This window comes from Glycine soja, chromosome 5 (genome assembly GCF_004193775.1).
Source record: "Glycine soja cultivar W05 chromosome 5, ASM419377v2, whole genome shotgun sequence".
In the NCBI taxonomy this organism is placed as follows: Eukaryota; Viridiplantae; Streptophyta; class Magnoliopsida; order Fabales; family Fabaceae; genus Glycine; species Glycine soja.
The window spans coordinates 35,374,784-35,383,279 of NC_041006.1; the positions used below are offsets into that span (position 1 = coordinate 35,374,784).

Here is an 8,496-nt window from a genome sequence, read left to right on the forward strand (position 1 = left end):
TCATATTTAAAACTCCAGAAAAGCAGTCTTTTTGTTTTCTAAGTTATCGTACAGATCATGTAAATTTAATAATGTTGGTTAGGAAATGCTAATCATTAACAATGATATTTTTTAAACGGGAGTTTGATTTTATTTCAAATAAATTTCATACATCATAACACACATATTAGTATAATTTTTTTATTCAAATTAATTTTTGTACATAATCACATTCAACATTTTAAAATCAATTTCACAAAAATTTAAAACAAAAACACCTGGTCTTTAATAAAGTGCTTGTTAACATGAGAATTTTATCACACCATGAAATTTATTGAAATATTATAAAAAATACTTTAATAAAAATATTATCATTTTTTTTAAAATAAGATAAAATAAATTTATAAGAATCGTAAACTAAATTTAAATAAATTTTATAAAAATTTATAAATGCTCCCTAATTATTAAATAATTAAATTTTAAAGGACCAAGTTAATAAAAGTAATTCCTGAATAGTAAATGAATGACAAATGTATTTTTCAAGAATTAAAATATAAAATGAATTTTAATTTTATAATCCTCATTACCTCCCCTTACTTTAAAAACTTTGGAGGATGAGATTAATTTAAGAATTTAATTAGAATGTGGATTGAATAAAGATTTTTATATCATTATTGAAATATAAATTGTTATGTAAGATAAGATTGTTAATTTTTAGAATTATTATTTCAAAATTATATTTAAAATATTCTTTAATTAATTTAATATGAAAAAATCTTTAACATGGTAATATACAAAAATTAAACTCTTTAATATAAAATATTTAACGAATTTAAAACCTTTCCTTCCATTTTTATCCACAACACATGTCCTTAATATGGCTAGTTGAAGTTGGAATTCCATTGCCAACTATACATCATCACTTTTGCTGATTAAAAAAAAATCATTGGTCAATTATACTTCCTTGATTTGATTTGGAACCTATCCGTGCAAATTCGTGAATTCCCAACTTGACTAAAAACAAAAGTAGTCTAAAGTTTGCCTAAGTTCCTCCGTCAAAGCACGAAAATTATAATAATAAAAAAAAATTCCACGTATTCTGATGCTTTCTATCCATCATGCAATGAACCTATAAATAAAGGAGTTTTTAGTGAACAAAAATGAATGTTCAAATTTTTCGATGAATTGTCGTAACTCTTAATTAGTTGCATGCATTTTGTAAGGGACAAAGTCGGTTAATAACTTACGAGTTGCCTCGAGACAAAACATGGTATATATAAACCACCGAAAATGTCTAACAATTTGTCATTTTTAAAACTTTCTTTAATGTCTAAACGTTAACAAATTTGTTTCCAAAAAATTTAAATTTTAGTCCTGAAAAAAAAAAAAAGTGCGACGGATAGATTTATCTATACGTTAATTTCCGTCTATTATCATGAAAGAATCTACGTGACACATTCAGGGATAAATTTGTCAGCGTTCTTGATCACTGTGAAATCTGATTTAATTTTATAGTCAATTTTGATTAATAATAATTGTAATTTTCTTCACTTTACTATTATTTTTAATGAAATAATAAAGAAATTAATATCTTTGAAATTTTTTATTAGTAGAAGTCAAAAGAAGAACATTTAAGTGTTTTAGAGGAAAAATTGATACAAATACGGAAGAAAAAGATTTTAAGAAAAGTTGGAAGAATTAGACAATTTGCCCAGACTGCAATCCAAGCTTAATGCGCACTCCACACTTAGCACAAAGAAACCCCACAACAAAGTCAAAAGACGCGCTAAGCGCGAAGTCAGCGTGAAAAATAAGTTACCTGAAATCTACATAAGGAGGAGAAAGTAGAAGGGAAAAAGACACCAAGTCTCAGAGCTATCCAAAGCCTGAGCCTATCCATTAGGGAAAACCTTCCTTCTTTAGACATTCCTCGCTTTCTTGCTTCTCGTCATCAAGCCCTTTCTTCCATCTACATTAGTTCGAAGTGTAAAGTCTCTCATGGCTATGAGAGGCTAAATTGGGAGCCTGAAGGCCAAACTCGTAATGTAATTCTTTTTCATTATCTATTTAATGCAATTCCTATTATTCTCTATGTTTTTCTGTTATTATGGTTTAATCATCCATATAATGTTTAGAGGGTAATGTATTGAAAAAATGGTTATTTTCTAAAGAGCTGGGGAATGGTATCTAAATAAATTCATTGCTAGAAATTGATTGATATTTGTCTTGTCCAAGAATTTTCACATCTCTTATCTTAATGTGGTTTGTTATTTTTATCTCTGCAAAGAAATTTGGAGAAAAAGAATAAATAAATTAGACTCTTTGTGCGGAAAATCAAAGATAGAATAATTTAGTAGATGCGAGTGGAAATAAGGATTTTATTAGATAGAGAAAATCTTTTACTTACAATATAAGTAGCTTTGGCATACTAGTTCCAACATTATCACATTTTGATTTCATCTTTTTGTATTTAAATTATTATTTATTTTTTTCTTGTTATCTTTTTCTTTGTCTTATTCTAAATTTCACACTTCCAATTTCTTATATTTTCTTCTTCTTCTCATTGCTTATTAATTGGGCTTATATAACTAAAGTATAATCAAAGTTCATCTGGATTCGACACTTGGACTTCTAATTTAATCTTTACTACTTGTAATAAAATTGGTACACTTGTCAATAAGTTAACAGTACCACACATTCAAGAACGGAAATAATTATTTACCCAAAATATAATTTAATCTTTATAAACATAACATTATAATAAACACTAAAAAAAATAGGAAAACAAGCATAAGTTAGAAAAAACATAATAATAAGTATAATATTGATTAATAAACATAATCAAAATATGAGACTCAAACAAAAATGCACAATCATTAAGTTAATCTTTACAAAAAAAATAAAATTCAACTTGATTTTGTTACTACCTAATATTTTCTCAATAGAAATTTTAGAACAACAAATTTATTATGCTTATTATTATGTTTGCTCTAACTTATGTTTGTTGTCCTATTTTTTTAAGTTTATATTATAATGTTAAAGCTTGTAACGATTAAAAAAGAGAAAAGATAAAGATTAAATGATAATTTGGATAAATAGCTTTTTACGTTCCTAAATATATAAAACGTTGACAAATTTTTTTCGAATGTGTCACATATACTCTTTCAATAATGGTAAGTGACACACGTTATTATATTTTCTTCACTTTCAAGAACTAAAATTTAAATTTTCATCATTCTAGAATTTATCAATGTTTTATCTATTCAAAAATAAAAATAATTATTTATTCTTAAAAGTACTAATTCAATTTGATGTTACTAGCTAATAATGTGAAATGTGACGGAACAACCAGTAAATAAAATTTATTAAATTAAATTTAAAAGTTATGGATTATGTGACAGAACCATTAGTAACTTTATTATACTATACAAATTTCTACTTTTATTATGTATATTATTTATTGTTGCATTTGGTTATGTCGAGTGCTGTTATTTTTATATATATTAAAATAAGATAAAATATTATTTTTTCTTATATGAGCTGAATCTAATTGGAATGTATTGAAAGTATATATATATATATATATATATATATATATATATATATATATATATATATATTACATTCTTATCCAATTGCAGAATGAAAAACCTATAAAGACAAAAAGAATGACCAAAAAAAGAAACAAAGAGGGAGAGAGGAAAAAAAAGAAACTTACTTCTTAAAATTAAACAACGAGAACAAAAATGTAAAGGAGAAGACGAGAATGGTTCAAGAACACAAAACTTGCGTGTGACAACGCAGAAAGGCCTCCAAGAGGGCTTGGTTAGGACATTGGAATAATTTTGAATCGGATTGGAATCCTCACCTGTCTACTTTTAAAAGGGGAGGTCCTATTCAATAAATCTGAGTCGCTCCCTGTTTATTAATTTGAATCTATGGGTGCTGGAAATTAAAAACCTTGAAACTCACCGTTTCATTAATCTATCTCTCATTCTTCTGACCATTTTGTTTTTTTCTTCTTAGCCTATATTACATTCTTATCAAATTTTGATTTCTATACTTTCATGAGTCTGCATCTTTGCCCTTAATTGAAGCAAAACTTTTTTTTTTGTGATCATCAACTTTTACGGTCTCTTTTGGATATTTTGGGTTAAAAGTCCCCTTTTTTTAAAATAAAAATAAAAATCAGCCAACAACAAGAAAATATATTAATAACAGGGTATAGGGGATACCCTCAGATACAAAGGAGAAAGCAAGTTAAAAGCAGGAAAGGATGACATACAGAGCTCCATTCCCGGGTTAACTTGATCCTAAGAAACATAACAAAAAGAAAGAGACAGTTTCACCGAGAGTCCCTAACATGAGCCCACTTTTACCAATTTCTACACCAAGATCAATTCTTCAAACCCGAGAAACCGCATGCTTAAACCAACCCATGCTCCAACAACCAACCAAGCTCAGTTCGAAAACTCAGAGAAATTATTATTTATGAAAACCAAGGTTTGTTCCGATCATACAATGTATAAAAGGAAGAGAGTGATTCTCGGGTATTCCTGACAGCATCAGTTCGAAAATTCCCCTTCTGCATACTTGACATCTTCCCCTGCTACAACACCCTTGAGAAACTTTAACAGTGAATGCGGTGGTACTTCAAGCTCTCTCTCGGGTATTGCTTTAATTGGTTAATTGGTTAATGAAACCGTGAGAGTTTCAAGTGTTTTAATTTCCATCCTTGAGATTAGTTTAACAGGACATCTGATTTTAAAACTCTAACAGGAGAAGATCCCCGATCCAATTTTAAACCACCAAAAGAAAAGGTAAACCTTTTAAACAAACATAAAATTGTGTTGGCTAGACATCTTGCCAGAAAGTACATTAATTTTGCAGTTTGTTGTAGGATACAACTTAGATACAAATTCTGATTAGATGTTAATTATTTGTGTGAGTGTGTGTGTTTTAATTGAAATTGCAGTTTTACTTCAGTAATCTATATAATCATTTGGAGAACAAGATCAAATAAAATACTTCATGAATTGTACCAGCAAAAAAATAAAATACTTATAAAATCCTACTTTTAGTGGCATTTTGAGAAAATGTTCAAAGTTAACTGATTCGGGCAACGGAACATTAATTTTTAGTTAAGAAATTAAAGACCCAAGTCACAAAATCAAGATTGTCTTTGAATGTTTTAAATTCAAATATAAAATCAAATTGGTAGTTTAGTTGGTCTCTTTTAATTTATGGAGATTATAATCCAAACCAATAACATTCTTTTTTAAAGAAGAAACCTATAGCATTCCTAATTAGCACAATTCTTTCATACAATTTTACTTATTACTATTACTATTAAATAAATACTAGTAATTTAAAATTTGTCACACATCTACCTTTGTTCTGTTACAATATCTTTCAATAAGTGTACTTATTTTAATAAATTAACTATGGCATGATTATAAAAAAACTACAACTGTAATAAACTTTAATTATCACGTGTTACATAAACAGCACATGGATCTAGATATAAACAGCACGTGTTACATAAACAGCAGGGTAATGTGTAAAGTCATGCATGCGCAATAAAAGTGGCCTTAATTTGTTGTATTAGTGAAAAACTTAATCACGATTTGGTTGAATCCGTAGCTAATAATCCGATAACATTGTCTCATCCTAATTGTCCTTTCTACTGTTTGATTCATACTTCTCGGGGGCTGAATAGAAACACTATTAGCTCCACATGCATAAAACGGGATCAATAGAGGTATCACTTTTTTGGATGAGTACAGAGATGTTTAACAAATTGCACTACTCCCTTTTTTGTTTTATTTTTTGTTTAAGATAGATAGACTAAAATTAAGGAAATTATTAGACAGTCTGAGTTATTAAAAATTATATATTTGATCCTTGATTTATTGCTACCTATACAGTGATTTTAAAGCTTTGGCAAAATTGTTCCTGAAAAAATGTTTCTTAATTTTCAAATTGTTTTTTAGAGTGTGTAACTTACATTGTTTGCATGAGTTCCATTAGGGGGCCTAACCACTTATAGTGTGTAACTTACATTGTTTGCATGACTTTCATTAGGGGGCCTAACCTGAAAATTTAATTGAACACTACAACCCAGGAACAAACAAATAAAAACACTTTACCTTTCCCTGCATTGATGCACAGATGGTAGATGCTAATTGAATCCCAACTCCAATTCCAATAACATTAAAGAGAGTTGAAAATGCCTCTCCTTTAGCTAATAGGTCACTTAGATTTCCTTCTTTGGCAAATGAAGAATATATAGGCAACCTTGTTGCTCTTGCTGCAACAACTGACATCCCCTGATAACTCCATAATAACAGAAAGAGAAGTTAATAGTCTAAAATAGATGTTACTTTTACTGGAAATGTACTATATATATAGGATGCTAAGAAAGATGACAAACAGATGGTTGAATGAACTATGAGAATTGAATCAACTTTATATTGCACACATATATCAAAATGTGTAATTATTAAAAAAAAATCAAAAACATATAAACCTTTGCAAAATTTCCTAAGCCTGCCATTTCAAGAAAAAGATGTGGGCACCGTGGAGAAAGCACTTCCAAGCCAGTGCCTATATCATAGAGCGCATCAGCTGCAACAAATGTAAAGCTAATCAAGGTTCCACAACTTGAGAACTTAGCAACTAAGAGCTAAAATACCAAGAAGAGAAGGCGGTGACGAAAAGCACCAGCCCAAATGCAAACCTAATAGTCTCCATCGTTTAGGTTCAGAATCCATTGTACCTCCCCAATTGCTACATATTAGCTTCCCTACATGTTGCATTCCATCCTTTAAAATATGGATGTAAGCAGGACAAAAAAGTTAAGCCTTAGACAGATGCCACTATTACTGGTTCGGAGTTCATCATTTTCTTGAAACATACACTGCAACTAATTTTCTTTATCCTATAAGTTATCCTTCAATTTCATGTTGCCAGCAGTTGTATCCTTAAGAGCTTCCTGCAATTGGATTGCCTCAGCCTCAACTTCCTTCAGTTTTTCCTTCAACTGAGCTTTTTCCTCCCTTTTGGCATTAGCTTCTTGCTCAGTTTCTTTAACCAAATAAAGCAATATTTTTATTTCTTTTTCCAAGGACACCTTCTCTTCTTCATTTTTCGTTATGCAGCTGACTAGTTGAACCTCTCTCTACTCCCACTCAGCCTCATCAAGCATGGAATAGAGAGAATAGCATGAGTTACATTCTCGTTTCCTATTGAAATCACACCTCTTGAGTACTAAAAGTATGGCATGGGATATTGGATTTTACGGTTTACCTGTAGGCAAAGACAATCCAAAGAATTAGGCGTAGGCAAAGGACAAATGCGACGAGTCCTAGCAGTGAAATCCAAATATAAATAACTTTATCAAAAATGGATGATGCGGTTGATTTCCAAAGGGTATCCGGGGTGACCATTCCCGCACCATACATGTAGGTAAGAGTGAGGCTGGAGATGGTGATGCACATCCCTATTGACAAAACCCAAGTGAAGAATCTGTGTTTGAGAGGGAACCCACCTACAAGCAAGAGACACACTGCTAAAGATGAAATGAAACATGTTGTGTTCCAAATGAGGTTCATATTCATCAGGGTAAACAACAGCTAGGATAGATTCTCCGGGACATGGATTATTATCTGCTTTGTTTACTGGACATTGAACAACTCCACTCTCGTTTCCGGGTCTAACTTCACCTAGTGGATTTAAAGCACTTTGAAAGGTCATTGTTGCGATCACCGTAGACACCAAACTCAGCATTCCCCTCGTGTCCTTCAACCATTCATCCTTATCCTTATGTGTCAGCCAATTCCCTACACTTTTTAAAGCTTTTCTCCACCCTTTCACCTCTCTTGTTCATATTTCCTCTCGCTTTCAACGTGCATAGTAACTGATCGATCTCTCCTATCTACCTGCTTCAACCAAATTAACAAATATATATATACTTCCATCTTAGATCTGTAATTGCATGCATATATGGCTTATTAAATTTCATTTTCTTATGTCGTTCAACCAAATTACATCAAGTTACAAGTTCGGCTAGAAAATAGAATCAGTACAACTACATATATTTTTAATAATGATACCTAAAGAAGAGATTAGACATTGAGAACCATATTAAACTTAGATATAACTTGACTAGAAGTCATTAAGACTCAAGTAAATGCTAAATAAAAATAATGCTTCCATAATCAAGAGTAAATTATTACATCTAATTATCTGATATTTTTCTTTCTTTTTTTCATTATATTATATAACAAGTAAATATGTAAATGTACCTTTCCCTTGCTATGGTATATATGATAGGTGAGAAAACCAACTGCATGCTGAAATGTGTTTTTCTGATAACAGGAAAGGCAAATATAGATAGTTGCAAAATCGTTCAAAAAGCTAAGAAATAAGGGAAAAGTGGGAATTTTCTAAAAATTCAGATGTGTTTTGGATTAATTAGTTGTCAAAAGACCAATTTAATCATTGATGATGGTAAAA

General features: G+C 30.1%; 1 pseudogene; it reads right to left on the minus strand.

Moving 5' to 3' along the window:
* Positions 1 to 7,283: 7,283 nt before the first annotated feature.
* Positions 7,284 to 7,892, minus strand: LOC114411608 (annotated as a pseudogene).
* Between the last annotated feature and the right edge of the window lie 604 nt (positions 7,893 to 8,496).